The following is a 5984-nucleotide window of genomic DNA, read 5'->3' as shown; positions in this document are numbered from 1 at the left end:
ATGGTTACTTTGCTTTCATTTTAGCACATGCCAGATATTTACATTAGCGTAGTGTTATTCCTTGAGCGTAAGGAGGTAACAAAAATCACTACAAAGAAACATGTGTTCTAGGAACCGTCTTAAAGTATGTGTTCTAGTTGAGTGATTTTCTGGAACCAAATTACATTCTAAGCTAATTTACAAGACTATATGACGAGACATGTAGATGTATTAATGTAGATTTGTGAACAAAGATAGTTATTTTGAAGCAAATCGTTACTTGTTTAACATAATTATAAAGACCCTAAATACTAATTTCACAGAGTCGTGCCCTAGGTTGAATCGGGCAAAAAATACCAGTACCTACATAAATGCAATTGAATTACGAAGACACTAAACACAACTACCATTATATTGCGTACAAATAAACAACATTTACTGCCATGCAAGGTAAACGTTAATCAACATATCAACCTCTACGAAACTAAAGATGAAGTATGGAGCTTAGGACTCTTTATAGCAACAACTTCACTTGTACAATATATTTGACAGAAACACGGTGATATTGAATATAAGCCTTCGTAAAAAAAATTCACGTCATCTCGAATTCAAGTGAAGAGTAAATTACTTGCTCTAAAGCCTAAACTTCTAATCCTAACTCGTCTATCTTCAGGCTTCGGTCTCCCCATTTTGATGCCTCTCTTTCCACTTTACTTGGTCGTTGTAGTCACCTACCCAACAACACAACATGAAGACGTCAAAAACCATCAAACCAAGATAACTCGAAATAACCGATGAAGATCAATCTTTTTATCACGCAATCATTTAACATATCATATAATCTCAATTATTCATAAGCAAGTAAAAAATTAGGCTGCAAAATGATGAACTCACTATCTTCTCCTTTCGTTGGCTGTCATGCGTGTTCTTTTAGCGCGGACAACTTGGTACTTGCCTCTCTTTCTTTCCCCCTCTCGCGCTATTGGGAAAATAGTGAAGCGAAGAATAATATTCACTCAAAACTTAACTTAAAGCTTAAGTATTTCACTTATTGGATCACATGATTGACCTCACCAATCTTCAATATTTTACCTGCAATAGCTCGACCTCACTGATCACGCTCACGTGCCATATCCCAAGTGTGTTGCCAGTAGTAGGCTTAATAGTTACCAAAAGAACCATGTTCGCATTGTCAATACCCTCTGAAAGGAGAAAACATTATGAAAAATACAGTGGTAATTCTGTGACCAGTGCAAATAGAAAGGGAAAACGAGCCTTCAACATATTCTCGTGGAAGCTGTACACCTCCATCTTGTCCACAAGCAGAGCACCCACTCATCCGCAATTTGCCTTTAACAGGTTCAACAGCCAAAGCTCTCTGGAACCAGTCTGCAGTCTGTCACCCTGTTCTAGAGCCTGACCATTAATGGGTAAACTTTAGGTATTAATAGTGGATTAAAGATTGATAAAAGACACTTTAACATAGCAGATTTCCAACAAATATGAGCATTTGATTTACATCTTATTATTATCCTTTCATGTCAGATTTCCTGATTGCTGACAGGACCCTACAGGACCAAATTGGGGACAGTGCTTTCGGAGTAAGCAGAAATTTGCAATGCCATTTTCAACCTCTCTCTCTCTCTCTCTTGTTGAGTTGTTATGACACATATCGTCATCATTACAATGCACAATCAGAAAGTTTCTGCAAATAAAATATCTAATGCTTACAAGCAACACCAAGTGGCACATAGAAATGGCAAAATGATATGCCTATATGAACCACATTAAAGCTATTTTTAGCTTGTATGATGAGCTAAACCAGCTTCATCCAGCAATAATTATGACATTAATTTTATTGAGCATACTAATTATCGAAGAAAAGGGTCCACCATCAACTATCAAAAGATTTGCCACACTAATTTTCTCATAATCTAATTCTAATATCTACTTTTATACACCCAGTTAGTCTTGCTGAAGACGGGTCGGAGCAAGTGACGGGTAATGTCACTCACAAAACGGATAGGGGGGACAAGGTGGGGGCACCCCCATGTGCTTCCCTCTCTCCTCTATTTGGGTCATTTGTGAGAGGAAATGATATCCGTCACTCCGGAGTGACGGATATGTGCCGTCTTCAATGAGATTTTGTGTTATACACCTTAGGAGGAAAACATAATATGACATACTCCCTCCATCTTAATCATTTGTTTACCTTTTATTAAAATACTCCCCACAAAGAATTAAAAAGGTAAACAGATGATTAAGATGGAGGGAGTATATATTATAGTAGTTTAAAATCCTTTTTTTTTTTTTGCATTAGCACACGTAGCCAAAATTGACTTCGAAGACATTGAGGCACTAACTCATTAAAAGCAACATGAGTTTTTACGTCAATGTCAGACAAAAAACTAAGCTTCTAGATGAAGAGGACCCGTCACCTAAATATCCTCATACATAAGGTACATAGGTAATTCTACTTTGGCACGTCGATTCAGTTCAACAAAGACTCCTTCCTATAGCCCACATAAATCCTAATTCCACAGACAAGTATAATAAAAAGCAAACGAACAAGAGAAATACAAAAGTAAAGTTGGGATCTAGTTCCACCATTACAGAGTCTATGTTACTCGACGCCATGAAGTTCGAAAAGAGTACAATCGAGAGTATGTGACATGACTATTTTTGTTCGGAAAGAGATCATGTAGTATCCAATACTCTGGGCGTGTCGAAAGGAGTACCATGTCAACGCGCACGATTCTAGTGAAGTGTCGAAGTAACATCGACAACTTGACAAGCTAAAATAATAATGAAGTTCCAAGAGTGCATAATTTGAAACTTACAACAAGCCAAACAAAATTATGCTACAAAGAGTAGCTATCAAATTATAAAAAGACAATAATTTCACGAACAAACTCCTAATAATAAACCCAACTCAATTTAAAGCTTAACAACCCAAACCCAAGGTTTACCGCTCCATCTAGTGTAAATAAAAATGACCATCTATATTATCATAAGAATACGATATCGTAGGACGTCGCATCACCGAACTCAAAGTTTTTATATTAGCTAATGACAGGTGAAGGGGGTCTGAATACATACGGAGAAGTTGAGTCTGAATGACCCATAATTAAAAATGTATCGCAGACTCGCATATTTCATTGACGGACTCGTACTTCACAATACCAGAAGAGCACAAAGTTTAGCAGGCCATTTGCTTTATTTCATCATTTTTAAAGCCAAAAAAAGAGCATTATTTGAATGATTAGAAAAAAAGTTGAGCAGTACCTTTGTACATGGAAGGTGTTTGGGGACAGACAACCCTTTAGAGATAGCATATTGCTGTGCATCGTACAACTTTGGTTGTCTGAAGCGAGTTCCTTCAACAAAAAGAGCCAGCCATAATGGAAAAGGAAAATCCTTCAAGTTCTCAAAACCTGACTATGTACAAGATATACCCATTTGTCGTGCAGTGTAGAGTCCAGCCCCATCTGTTACGACACCAGGCAAACAATCATATCATAATAAGCAGGCTAATATAAAGACACAGATATAGATATACATAAAATAGCCTGGCTTAATGGTTCATTGGGGTTACTTTTGTTTATCTTCGTTTTCAGGTCAAAGGCATGGGTCGGATCAGTATTGCTATAGCTAGTGAGCATACATCAGGAAATATACATCCATTTTGTCTTTATGGAACATTATTAACTACTAAACATATCTGGAATGAAACGCTTTGCGACCTTCATAAGTGGGCCTAGATTACAGGGAATCCCAAAAACACGTATTTTACAAGGGTAATCATGCATGTTTCTAAAAATGAACACATACAGCAGCACACAGTGTGTGAATGTTTCATACCATGGCCATGTAAGTTGTGAAGAATAGAAAAAACACAGAACCGCATACAAAACGGAAGTTAACGACATAATCTTCAAGACTCGAGATTGATAGTTATAGTTTTCTAACAGAAGCATTATCTTTATTCTACGATTCTCAGTCAACAAAATCACTTTATAAAAATAGGGTGGATCTTTAGTGAGTCGGATGGCTTGAAGACACTCAGTACAGTAACTCTTGCTTTAAAAGATCGTCTACCTCTTCAAAATAGATCATATTCTATAGACAAGGTCGCTATCCCCGAACAAAGAAAACAATATCTCAAAGGATCAGCGACAAATCAGTCAAAATGACAAATGCGGACCAAAAGTGAGTTAAATATTATCAAACCTGGTCTGTAACAGCGGGCAAAGCAAAAAAAAAAAAAGTGTGTAACAAAACCAATAATCAGCTATGAACTATAAATTAATACCATAAATAAATCCTAGATGAAACAACCGCTAAATCACAACAGAAATTCAATTAAAGAAGAAGAAAATTAGGGTTACAGCAATTCAATTAAATAACAAGAAATTAGGGTTACAGAAATTCAATTAAAGATCAAGAAAATTAGGGTTTAGGAGATGATAATTACCTGGTATTTGAGACTGACTGTAATCAATGTCGGAAGATCCTCCTTGCATTCTTGATTAATCTGCCATCGACACAATCTTTGGCACTGCCTTTGTCTTTTGAAGATACTAAAAGTAAAAGGTGTTTGTGAAACGTGGGAGATGATAGAGAGGAATGCAAGGCAACAGTGGAGAGGAGAGTGAAAAGATGCAAGAGGAAGGAGTTGCGTTTGTTAAGGTGAGGAGGTGTGATATGGCAGTTTCTAAAGCTCGTTAGAGGCATGATGGCAATGAGAAGGCCAGCCAAACTATTATGGCCCAACAAAGCGTAGCCCAGTAATTTGGCAAGTCCATATAAAACAAAACACAGGTCTAAACGACAGCAGAAGGTGTCGTATTGAACTGTTCATTTGAACAGTAAACGGCCTTGGGGACATTTAGAATAATAAGGTAGGTAGATAACAAATATCTCATACATTGTTATCTTCATCAAGCTACATCAATGGCTTCCTATTTCTTATTTTCAGATAGTATCAGAGCAGGTTAATCCTGTCTTTTGATCCTTTCTCATTTCTTGATTTCAAGTAGAAGTGTGATTTCGTTCGTTTGTTTTTTTCCGCATTTCTTCGCTAGATTTCGGAACTTTTGATAAAAAATTTCACAAATTCAAAGAAAACACAAAAATATTCTAATTTTCTTCCCAAATTCACAGAAATCATAACACAATCGAATTTTTAATCGAAGATTCCAGAATGCCTAATTCAGAGTCTTCCAATCAATCGCCTTATCGTAATCCTTACGATGGGCCGCTTTTTCTATCTCGATCTGATCATCCTTCAATGACACTCGTCAATTCAGCTTTTCAATGGAAAAGACTTCATCAATTAGACTCGTGGAGTTGTTCTTGCACTTGGATCAAAGAACAAGGAAGGTTTCATTAATTGAACCATCATAGAGCCTGAAATTACATTAGACAAGCTCAAAGCATGGAAGCGATGTGATTATATGATACATTGTTGGATTCTTAGTTCTATGACTCTTGAGATTAAGAGTGGTTTTTTGTCAAAGAAATTAGTGAAGCAATTATGGAATGACATTCAGGAAAGGTATGGTCAATCTAACGCGCTTCTGTTATTTTAATTGAAGAAAGAATTGTGTAATTTAGGTTAGGATAGTGATTATGTTGTTGAGTATTACAATAAGCTCAAATGACGTTAGGATGAGATAGAAGAAGTTGAAGGAATACCTAAATGCACTTGTGATAAATGTACTTGCAATGTTCTCAAGAAGATACTTGATGCTGTATCTCGTGAGAAAGTCTTGATGTTTCTCATGGGATTGAATGACACATTTGACACACTCAAAACTAACATACTGTTAATGGATCCTCTTCCTATTGTTAATAAGGTCTACTCATTTGTTAAACAAGTAGAGAATTGGAAGTCTATTTCTATTCTGAATCAACTTGCCTAAGAGCTATAGCACTTGTTAATAGACCTGGTTCCAATAAAGGTAATTGGAACGTGTGGAGGAGAGATGGCAAGCAAGAAACTT

The 5984-nt window shown here is 36.5% G+C and overlaps 1 long non-coding RNA gene across 1 annotated transcript; it reads right to left on the bottom strand.

Moving 5' to 3' along the window:
- Positions 1-356: 356 nt before the first annotated feature.
- Positions 357-4722, bottom strand: LOC141634367 (uncharacterized). The gene is made up of 4 exons (XR_012539094.1): positions 4454-4722; positions 3265-3467; positions 874-1395; positions 357-710 (listed from the first exon to the last, which is right to left on the bottom strand). It is a non-coding gene; the product is annotated as an uncharacterized LOC141634367 (long non-coding RNA).
- Positions 4723-5984: the final 1262 nt, after the last annotated feature.

This window comes from Silene latifolia, chromosome Y (assembly GCF_048544455.1).
Source record: "Silene latifolia isolate original U9 population chromosome Y, ASM4854445v1, whole genome shotgun sequence".
NCBI lineage: Eukaryota > Viridiplantae > Streptophyta > Magnoliopsida > Caryophyllales > Caryophyllaceae > Silene > Silene latifolia.
The sequence above is the reverse complement of the archived record's forward strand: the minus strand, read 5'-3'. Positions and strand labels throughout refer to the sequence as shown.